General features: G+C 38.9%; 1 long non-coding RNA gene across 1 annotated transcript; it reads left to right on the top strand.

Moving 5' to 3' along the window:
- Window positions 1-3,238: 3,238 nt before the first annotated feature.
- LOC131219301 (uncharacterized) lies at window positions 3,239-3,861 on the top strand. Its single transcript, XR_009158097.1, has 2 exons — window positions 3,239-3,570; window positions 3,639-3,861. It is a non-coding gene; the product is annotated as an uncharacterized LOC131219301 (long non-coding RNA).
- Window positions 3,862-12,549: the final 8,688 nt, after the last annotated feature.

The raw sequence follows: 12,549 nt of genomic DNA, 5'->3' as shown, positions 1-12,549 counted from the left end.
GAAAAAGTGAATGGACGGTGTGGATAAAACAAATACATTATGGAGGATCCTACGGAGCTTTTACTGCACCAGTACTGAGGGGGTCTCTCACGAATCTGACTCCTCGGAGGAACGGGGTTTCAGGAACGCGGATTGCATACCGCACGGGCTGCATGCCTAAGCTATCTTAGACCCAAAAGGATGTATATGTTATATCCACTCCGTTCATATTTTTCTTCATCTAAATTTACGGTATTGGCCCAAATATGAGTCAGATACATGCCTCATGTGGGCCACACCAGAGAAAATAGCGGGGATTGAACGCCCACCATTAGAAACTTCTTGGGAACCACAATTTTTGGATAGATGAAATTTTCTTCTTTCTCCCAGGTCGATCGGATTCACCTTATGAACGGTTTGGATTGGAGATAGACATCACAGTCGACCCAAGGAAGGTTTCAACGGTGGACATCATTTTTTTCCAACGCGGTGAAATGTAGTCCATTTGCGATTTGGATCTGCCTCGTTGGTTAGCTCCTGAGCTAGAGAAACAGATTAACGGCATAGATATAACACATACATCACGGTGGCCCCACAGATCTTAGTGCTGCAGGAATCTTTGTGCAGCTCTGGCGCTTCAGACAATCCGCGTCGGGCGCGACTTGGCTATGCCCCCAGATGCGGGCGCGGTTTGGGTGGATCCCCGGATCAAACGAGGTCGGTGGACCCTACTGTGGGCCCCACTTTGATGTATGTGACTTACATCCACACCGTCCATCCATTTTGAAAGCTCATTTTAGCGTATGATCCAAAAAATAAAGCAGATCCAAATCTTAGGTGCATTATACCACAGGAAACAGTCATGATTGAATCCTCATCATCAAAAAATTCTTGGGGGCCACAAGAATGTTTATTTTCCATCTAACCTTATCATACAAAGACATTGATGAAGAGACAACACAAATACCACACCCTGATCCATAGCTCAAGTGGTAGACTGAGTGAAAGATATTCCTAGTGGGGGTGGCTAACAATGATGTGTGAACTGACAGTGGGGTGTACTAACAAGCTAATAATAAATAAATAAATAAAAGACTACACAGTTGGAATGTATGAAGAGAGTGGCCCACTTATGATCACCACCTTTGTATTAAAAAATAACTTTTCATAGTTCACACATTTTCATATTTTAGGGGTGTTTCTCTACATTCAAAGGATGACTTTTCACGTTCTAAAGAGTGACTTTTTCGTTTCATCTCTTGAAATTATTTAATGACATTGAATATTCTAATTAATTGGAGAAGATAGAGAGTCATGTAATTACTTGGTTCCTTTAATGGGTTGGAACCAAATCATCTATAAATTCAAGGCTCTTGGTCTCTCTTTCCAACTCAACATTTGCAGTTGATCTCCTATCTCCATTCACGCATCAAAGAGAGTTGAGGAGAGAGAAGATCAGAGTTAGTTGATTTTAGTCGTTGTGCCAAGTTGAGAAGACCTAAACCGTTGAAAGTGATGGCTCATCAACATCAAGTTTTTTCATCATCTAATTCAATGGTGCAAGGTATACTCTCTAATTTGTACAACCCTTTGGTTTTCATTTTGTCAAATGCATCAAGTCAAGAACCTATGGATTTTATGTTATTGTTAAACCATATGTAGATGTTAACATGTGGTATCAGAGCTTAGGTTCAGACTGGTGTCTTTGACAAACAATCTTTATTAGCTATCCATGTGATGATCTGATTGTCATCTAACATAAGATTGCCTTCTTGTATATCAAGTGCATATTTTCTTGAACCATAATGATAGATATCCAATTTTCAAGATTAATGCAATTGTGTGGTTTATTAGTAGAATCATGCCATATGGGATTCACCAACCGACAATGCAAGATATTCGAATGACTTAAATATGATGGTTCACCAGTTAAAAAGAATCGATGGGCTCACATTCAATGACTTAATCTTGCACTTTTGATATGCATATGCATATATATGATAGTCATCATATTATCACATGAAATCATGTTTTTGACCTTATTCATATTATGATTGTCATCTTATTAGGCCCATCATGTATGTTTTTGGCTCACGAGCTAACATGTAGTAATTTGCTCAAATCATTGTTATTTGGCTAAAACAGATTTAGTGGGCCTTTAATGGCACAATAATCAAACAATCGCTTAGGTTTCTCTTAGGCCACTTTTGTAGATGCTATTGACTCTAATTAGAAATCCATAACTTGGAATAGTTTGGTAGTCACTAAAGTGATCCAACTAGAAAGATTTATGGATATCCAATTGAAATTATTTCGAGAATAATAGCATCGCAATTGCGGTTTTGCTATTTGGATAACATGGATCGGTAGCCCAAAAGTACGATCATCTTTAAGTAATTGCAAAACCGGTATAGGATAATGAAATAAATCATTCTGATTGGATTTGAGTTGAAATATCCAAAGGTATAAACCCATCTCCATTGTAGCATGATTGATTAGTTAGCCCTAAGGGTGACGTTGCTCATCCTTGAGTGTACCAATATCAAGTTGTAGTCTCGACCCAAAGGAAGGATTATAATGATGTAATGAGTCGCTCTTTAGAGTAAGTCTACAAATGCTTTTTAGAATTACTCTGAATTACTGAATTAGCGTGAATCTCAAAGCATTTTAAATAATAAGTGAGCATGTTAATCTTTTCAAATAGGTCTCACCTCAACTTCAATTCCTTATAATATTCTTATGCTTATTGGACCTAATTACTCGGATTGGCATGAGCAATTTTTTTTTGCATTAGGCTCTATGGATTTGGACTTAGCCTTGCGCATTGATGAGCCAACTCAACCCACAACTGAAAGTTCTCTTGAAGTTAAAATTTTATATGAAAAGTGGGAGCGATCAAATCGATTGAATCTTATGTACATAAAAATGTTGATCGCTACACATATCTATGGATCCATACTATCGTCCATGAAGGCACAAGAATATCTTACATCTGTGAAAAAACGTTTTGTGTCAACGTACAAATCGTTGGCTGGAACACTCATGATAAAGCTAACAACTATGAAGTACGATAGGCTGAGTGGTGTGCAACATCACATTCTTGAAATGGCGCACATAGCAGCGCAACTTGAAGTCTTAGATATGAAAGTTGACGAGCCTTTCCTCGTACAGTTTATTCTAAGCTCGCTTCCTCAGCAGTTTGGACCGTTTAAGATTCATTATAATACTAATAAAGATAAATGGAATCTTAATGACTGCAAAGCATGTGTGTGCAAGAGGAATCGTGACTTAGATAAGAGGGAGGACATATCATCCACTTTGTATCACAAGAGAATAAAGTAAAAAGAGGAAAATTTAAAAAGGGAAAGAGGGGTCCACCAAAGAAGAAGAATAACCCCACACTTGATGCAGCCAAGGATAACAACGACCCTGACAAAGTGAGATGTTTCTTCTGTAAAAAGAAGGGACACCTCCAGAAAGATTGTCAAAAGCGAAAGAATTGGTTCGAATCAAGAAGTAATAATTTAACCTCCGTATGTTTTCATACCAATCTTGTCGATGTTCCTTTAAATAGTTGATGGATTGACTCAGGTGCATCTGTCCATGTTTCAAATTCAATGCAGGGATTTCTTTCAAGCCAGAATCCAAGTGATGGAGAGAAGAATATTTATATGGGAAACCGGTTGGAGTCTGAAGTACGAGCAATCGGCACCTGCAGACTCATTTTGAAAACTGACTTTCAATTGGACCTAAAAAATATTTTATTCGTACCATCTATATAAAGAAATCTTATCTCTTTATCTAGATTGGACAAACAAGGCTTTAACTTTCATTTTGCAAACAATCATCTTCATTTATATAAGGATAATATTTTAGTTGGTACTGGATTTTTGAATGGTGGTCTTTATCAATTAAACTTAGATTCTATATTTAAGCAATCTCTCCTTACTCTACATGTGAATATTGGATCGAAACGTGGCCCGGTTAATGATACTTCCTTGTTGTTGTGGCACCGACGTTTGGGTCACACATCTAAAGACAAAATTATGACGTTAGTGAGGGAAGGGGTGCTGACCACTCTTGACTTCATGGACTTCGGCATCTATATAGATTGTATAAAAGGAAAACAACCTAAAATTAATAAGAAAGGTGCCACACGCAGTAAAGAACTCCTTAAATTGATACATATTGATATTTGTGGACAATTTCCACCTTTTATTACTGGAGATAAATATTTTATCACCTTTATCGATGACTATTCACGATACAGTTGTCTATTTACAAAAAGAAAAGTCAGAGGCCATAAACACTTTCACGAAATTTTGAGCCGAAGTGACAAATCAACTAAACAGAAATAATAAAGTTGTGAGGTCAAATAGAGGTGGTGAGTATTATGGTAGACATACTGACTTGGGTCAAAGAGAAGGCCCATTTACCAGTTTCCTCAAATCGAAAGTATAGTTCCTCAATATACGACACCGGGTATGCCTCAACAAAATGGTGTTGCTGAGAGGCGTAATCGGACACTCATGGATATGGTGCATAGTATGATTAGTAATTTCTCTTTGCCTGAATCCATGTGGAGTGAAGCTCTAAAAACAGCAGTGTATATCTTAAATCGAGTTCCTAGTAAGGTTGTCCCTAAGACTCCTTTCGAGTTATGGATAGGAAGGAAACTTAGTTTGAGATACCTACACGTTTGGGGTTGTCTTGCAGAGGCTAAATTGTACAATCCACAAGAAAATAAACTTGATCTCAAAACCGTGAGTTATTTTTTCATCGGATATTATAAGAGATTAAAAGGCTACAGGTTTTACTGTCATAACCATAGCACTAGGATCGTTGAAACTCGAACTGTTAGATTCTTGGAAGATGGAGATGATAGTGGGAGTGATAAACCACGCAATATGGTATTAGAAGAAAAACGGGTATCAATTTCATTACCCGTACCTTATAACGATATTGTTATTCCCCAGGACATTGTTTATAATAATGAGGAACAACAACTCGAGAATGGACCACTCCATGAAGAAAATGTCGAAGAACCGGTAAATGAAATGTCTCAACCGGAAGTACAGAGAAGATCTCATAGAGTAAGGAGATCAACAATTTCGGATGATTATATTGTTTACATCTAGGAATCTGAATTTGATATAGGAGTCGCAAATGATTCACTAACATTTTCACAAGTCATAAATGATAAGGATTCTGATAAGTGGCTAGACACAATGAAAGATGAGTTGAAATCTATGAACGACAACAAAGTTTGGAATCTCGTTCAATTACCCATAGGTTTTAAGGCAATTGGTTGTAAATGGATATATAAAATCAAGCACGATTCAAAGGATAAGGTTGAATGATATAAAGCCAGATTAGTTACCAAGGGATTCACTCAAAGAGAAGGTATTGATTATCACAAAACTTCTCTCCAGTATCTAAAGAGGATTCACTCAGAATCATTTTGGCACTAGTGGCTCATTATGATCTCGAGTTACATCAGATGGATGTGGAAACGACATTTTTAAAAGGGAACCTAGATGAGGAAGTCTACATGAATCAACCAGAAGGCTTTATTGAACAAGGTAATAAACAACTAGTATGTAAATTAAAGAAATCCATATATGGACTTAAACAAGTTGTATCTCAAGTTTAACCACATAATAGTTACCTTTAGTTTTGAAGAAAACACTGTAGATCAGTGCATATATTTGAAGGTCAGTGGGAGTAAGTTTATCTTTTTGGTCCTATATTAAGTTTATCTTTTTGGTCCTATATGTAGATGATATTTTGCTTGCTAGCAATGATCTACGCATGTTGTGTGAAACTAAAAATTTTCTCTCCGAGAATTTCGAAATGAAAGATATGGGTGCGGCTACTTTCGTAATCGACATTGAGATATATCGAGATAGATCACGTCGACTGCTTGGACTATCTCAGAGAGCCTACATTGATAGAATTCTCGAAAGATATAGTATGAAGAATTGTATAGCTGGTGATGCACCTATTGTTAAAGGAGACAAATTCAATCAGGACCAATGCCCAAAGAACGATGTAAAATGAGCATAGATGAAAGATATACCCTATGCTTTTAGTGTAGGGAGCCTTATGTGTGCGCAAACATGCACTCGGTTCGATATCAGCTTTGTTGTTGGAATGTTAGGCAGATATCAAAGTGACCCTGGAATGGATCACTGGAAAGCTACAAAGAAAGTCATGCACTACTTATAGGGAACCAAGGATTATATGCTCACATATAAAGGATCCGATCAGTTAGAAGTGATTGGATATTCTGACTCCGATTATGCTGGATGCATTGATAGCAGAAAGTCCACATTTGGTTATGTCTTTCTGCTTGCTAACGGGGCTATTTCGTAGAAAAGTGTTAAGCAGACTTGTGTTTCTACTTCTATGATGGAAGTGGAGTTTGTGGCGTGCTTTAAGACCACTACCCAAGCAATTTGGTTGCGGAACTTCATCTTAGGGCTTCGGGTTGTCGATACCATTTCGAAGCCACTGAGAATTTATTGTGATAATACTGCAGCAGTTTGTTACTCCAAAAATGATAAGCATTCTAGTCGAGCAAAGCATATTGGAGTTAAATATATTTTGTCAAAGAAAATGTTCAAAATCATTTAGTGTCTATCGAACATGTAAGGACAAACCAGGTGATTGCAGATCCAATGACCAAACGATTACCGCCAAATACCTATAAGGGTCATGTAGCTGAAATGGGGCTAGTTAGGATATGATGTACCTTGGTCATTAACTTGATGTAATAGACACTATCTATATGAAGTCACATTTTTATGCATTCTTATTTATCCTTACGTATATACATTTATGGTGGATGTAAGTAAGATATAATCGTTGGACCATTATGTTTAACCGGCCTTATGCTTAGCTTGTTAATCTTCTCATTTAGCACTGGATTAGATGTAAATTTTTAGTGGTGTAATACATGTAAGGAAGTATGTCGCTAAATGATGTATGACCGTCATGACTCATATTAGTAGTTTCATTTAATCAAGGTATTATGTCTTTTCTAGTGTGGCACCATTGGAAGTATCTTTTCAAATGTCTAAATTCAAGAGAAGTCAATTTTTATAAAATCAATAATATATATATATATATATATATATATATATATATATATATATATATATGTATGTATATTTAAAAAAATTCAAATTTAGGGAAAAGTCCTCATGATGTGGTCATATAGGCAAAGTGAGAGAATGTTGGAATGTATAAAGAGAATGGCCCACTTATGACCACAACCTTTGTATTAAAAAATAAATTTTCATATTCCACACCTTATCATATTTTAGGGGTGTCTCTCCACATTCCAAGAATGACTTTTCACATTCTAAGGAGTGACTTTTCCCATTCCATCTCTTAGAATTATGTAATGGCATTGAATATTCTGATTAATTGGAGAAGATAAAGAGTCATGTAATTACTTGGTTCCTTTGATGGGTTGGGACTAAATCATCTAGAAATTCAAGGCTCCTAGTCCCTCTCTCTAACTCAACATTTGCAGTTGATTTCCCATCTCCATTCACGCATCAAAGAGAGTTGAGGAGAGAGAAGATTAGAGTTAGTTGATCTTAGCCGTTGTGCCAAGTTAAGAAGACCTAAACCGTTGAAAGCGATGGCTCATCAACATCAAGTTTCTTCATCGTCTAATTCAATGGTGCAAGGTACACTCTCTAATTTATACAACTCTTTAGTTTTCATTTTGTCAAATGCATCAAGTCAAGATCCTATGGATTTTATGTTATTGTTAAACCATATGTAGATGTTAACATGTATTGGTCCAATGTTAACATACACAAATATCTACATTATGGTCCACCTAAGATTTGAATTTGCTTCATTTTTTAAATCATTCCTAAAATGAGTTTAAAAAATGGATGGACGGTGTGCATATAAGGCAAAAATATTAAAGTGGGCCCCACGGCCATCAGGATTCCATCCACCTTGGTGGATTTGGGGATCCACTGAAGCCGCGCCTCAAGAACCAGGAATGTGAGTGGGACATTGACCGTAGGTCCCACATCTATGTATACATTGTCTATCCACACTGTCCATATATATATTTTTTCAGTTTATTTTAAACTATTATAAAAAATGGAGATACAAATCTCAGGTGGATCACACCATATGTAACAGTGGTTATTGAACATTAAAAACCTTTCTTGGGCCACAAAATTTTTAGGTCAAGCTGTATTTGTTTTTTTCCTTTCATCCAGATCTGTGGCCTTATCAACAGGTTGTATGGCCAACAAACGTTACGGTAGACCCTAGCAAGTTCTTTTATGGTGGCCATTCGAAGGCCATGTTTTCTATAGTGCGGTCCACCTGAAATTTGTCTCTTATTTATTTGGTATCAGTGGACATTAGATCCTAAGGTGCGGAGTTGATTCCTGCTTATGCGGATGCCTTTTTCAAAGGGCTTCGTACTGGATTGAAAGATTAATTATGTTTGAGAGGAGTAGCCACTAGCTAGATTTCTCATCCCTACAGTTGGCTATATCTTATAGAAATGCTAGGAGAGAGTATCTGATTCTCAATCCTAAGCTGATCTTTGAGCATGTGATCTTTCGAATAAAGGACCATGGTTATAGAGAGGAAAGGAGTCACGCACCCACCTTTGTAACGTCTCAGAAAAATTTGTACAAAGACCCGAGTACCACCTCATGCAGAAATCACTCAGGACCAAATCCTCTAGAAATTAGACGAAATTAACTAAGTGTTAAACTAGATTAGCTGTGAAATTAGCTTGAACCACTTTAAATATGAATTGCAAGACCCAAAACTTGTAGAATCATTAATGCTACATTACCCTGAAATCTAGGATCAATCTCTAAACCCGGTTGCTCTCGGGAGCACACTGAAACTCCGTATCGGACTTAGACCAAAGTCCGATTACTGCGAAACCATATGGTTAGGACCATCTTACTGGACTTGACAACCATCTCAGAAATCAAATCCAGATAGTATCTAGAAGCGCACAACTTGAGCCCGGAGCGAAGTGTGTGAGAAACGCGAATACCTTTAGGAACTGAACTCAGATTTAAGTGAATTGGGTCATTCGCTTGTAGGCCAAATTTAAGCTTTCAAACCGTCAGAATATGACCCAAATACACCCTCGGATCAGGAAAATTTCCCAGCACAGGTCCATGTACTCGTGGCCCTGATCGAGCGACGATGACAGTTGAACTGAAACTGGTCCGCCACGGTCGATCCACAAATCCGATCGGACTGAAAACTTAGCCTGGCACAGATCCAATGTTAGGGAACTTACCCCTAACCATAGGCAGAAAAGGGGCCTCCAGATGTGCTCCGTTGGATCGAAACAGCCACTATTTGGCTATAACCCAAGTATACCATGGCCATGGGGCCATTCCCATCAGTTCTGGGCCTATATAAGCCCCTTAAACCCTCTATCTCTCATTCCATACGAATTTGAAAAACCCTAAGAGAGAGGAGAAAAGAGAAGGAAAGAGAGAGAAAGTGAGAGAGAGAGTTGGCATTTGTTTCTGGGATTCAATCCCGCCACTCCACGTGCTTAACCACCACTTCTATATCGCTATTCCGGTGATTCTGATTCCGTTCTTAGGTAAGAAAACCTAACCCTAATCTATTTTAGGGTTTCAAATAGTGTAAGTGATGAAATAGCTAACCTATTTCATGCTATAGGTGGCCATCGTGCCGTAGACAATGACTTGGCATACAAACTGAGTTCGATACTTGTTTATCGGTGAAAGGTGCGGATTATAAATGTTTAGGCTATGGGTTTCAAGGCCTTCAATGTCAGTTAATGATTTATGACTGACTTGATTGCTATCACATATGCTTAGATTCGATGTTTTCCTGTATATTACGTATGTATATAAACTATGTTGATTTTAATACATTCCAAATATTTGATATAATGTTTGAATGAATATGGAATTATTGTAAGACCCGTGTCCTAGTCCGTACCGTTCTGTTGGCCTCTGCGGTCCTTCCGGTCAAATTTCGGCAACCTAAACTGCGTCTCGCACACCGATGTCGGCTCGATCCAAAACGTGTATCATAGCAACCGCGTCGTTGCCGCGGTTCCAACGCCGTGACTCCCACACCGAACCGATGCCCAGGTCAGGAGATGTGGGCCAGCGTTCTTTCCGAAGAAAACATCGCACATTGTGAATATCGAGGAAATCTCTACGATATGTCCCATCAATCAATCAATCAATCAATGTCAAGCACAACCATACCTTAAGTAAAACACCCATCCCTCCTTTTCCATAAGTCAACTCTCTCTCTATGGCCCACCTACATATATATACATATAATATATATCTCATATTATATATATACAATACATATTATATTATATATATTATATATATTATATAAAATATAATATATAGAAAGAAGGATGTATTTGGTCCATCCAAACAGTGGATGGTGTGGATCATCACCTGCAATAGGGTGGGCCACATCGTCTGATGTAGATGGACGGGGTAGATATAACACATATTAGTGGGATCCACACCATCACAAAGAAAGAGAGAGAGAGAAATATACGGTGAGATAGAGGGACCCCGCCACTATAAGGCCCTCTTGATTAAATCACATACATCAAAATGAGTCGCCTCGACAATCGAGATCGATCGATAATTAGAATCGACAAATCGGTCACGTCAATCGGATTCGGCAATCAGCCATAATCGGGATCGATCGATAATCAGAATCGGTAAATCGGTCACGACAATCGGGATTGATCGATAATCAAAGTCGGTAAATCGATCACGTCAATCAAAATCGGCAATCGACTACGATAATTGGAATTGATCGATAATCAGAATCGGTAAATTGGTCACGTCAATCGGAATCAGCATTCGGCCATGACAATCGGGTCGATCGATAATCAGAGTCGACAAATCGGTCACGTCAATTGGAATCGGAAATCGGCAACGACAATTGGAATCAATCGATAATCAGAATCGGCAAATCGGTCACGTCAATCAGAATCGGCAATTGGCCACGACAATCGGGATTGATTAATAATTAGAATCGACAAATCGGTCATGACAATTAGATCGATCGATAATCAGAATATGTAAATCGATCACGACAATCGAAATCGATCGATAATCAAAGTCGGCAAATCGGTCACGTTAATCGGAATAGGCAATCGGCACGACAATCAGGATCGATCGATAATCAGAATCAGCAAATCGGTCATGACAATTGGATCGATTGATAATTAGAATCGACAAATCGGTCATGACAATCGGGATCGATCGATAATCAAAGTCGGCAAATCAGTCACGACAATCGGATCGATCGATAATTAGAATCGGCAAATCGGTCACGACAATCGGAATCGGTAACGACAATCGGAATCAGCCTTAATAATCGGCCTTGACGATCGGCCGAACAAGGCCTAAGGGAAGGTCACAATATGGACATCTAACCATCACCGCCTATCAATGTGGACATTTAACCAACATTGCTCCCAAGGAGTGGCCCACATAGAGCCAAACATCATAGTGGGCTCATGGCCTCACACAAAGGCCTAATATACATCGCAATAGGCCTCACTCAAGGGCCACAAACACATTATAACGGGTCACATACGTGGGCCTATATACATCTTATGGGTCGCATACATCAAGTCGGTCACATCACATGGGTCGCACCAATGGGCTTTATATATATAATAGGTGGGCCCCACATACGTAGCAAATGGGCCTCATATACATCAAATGGGCTACATAACTGGGCCTTAAATACATCAAAAGGGCCACGCGTCATGGGCCTAATTCATATCACAATGGGCCCTGCCCATAGGCCACGAATATATCACAATGGGCCACTCATACGGGCCTAATATACATCACCATCGGCCACGACTCATGGACCCCAAATACATCACAATGGGCTATGACCCATGGGCCTCGTTACACATCATAATGGGCCTCGGCACATGCGCCATAAATTCATCTCATCGAGCGTTGCCCATGGCCCTTGAATACAACACAATGGGCCTCGCCCATGGGTCTCATGTACATCACAATGGGCCTATATACATAAGATGGGCCACGTCCTATGGGCCCCGAAATTGTCGCAATGGGCCACTACCCATGGGCATTAAATATATCGCAACGGGCCTCAACCCATGGGCCCCAAATACGTCATATTGGGCCTTAACGAGTGGGCTACAAATACATCATATTGGGCCTCATACAAGGGCCTCATATACATCACATTGGGCCCTTCCAAATGGGCCCGAAATACGTCACATCGGACCTCATCAAATGAGCCACAACAACTACACCATTCATCCATCTATAAAGAGCATTATCCAAATAAATCAATCATATCAAAAGATCATCTGGACCATACCACAAGCAATAGTGGTGATAATGATTTCCACCGTTAAAATCCTACAGGGCCCACCATCACGTTTATTTTCCATCCCATCCGTTCTTACGGTCACAAAGACTTGAGGAAAAATAAATATCATATTGATCAAAACTTCTATGCTCTCAAAAGAATTTCAATGGTGGACGATCA

Source organism: Magnolia sinica, chromosome 11, assembly GCF_029962835.1.
Source record: "Magnolia sinica isolate HGM2019 chromosome 11, MsV1, whole genome shotgun sequence".
In the NCBI taxonomy this organism is placed as follows: domain Eukaryota; kingdom Viridiplantae; phylum Streptophyta; class Magnoliopsida; order Magnoliales; family Magnoliaceae; genus Magnolia; species Magnolia sinica.
Note: the sequence above shows the minus strand (reverse complement) of the source record. Positions and strands in the feature narration are given on the sequence as shown.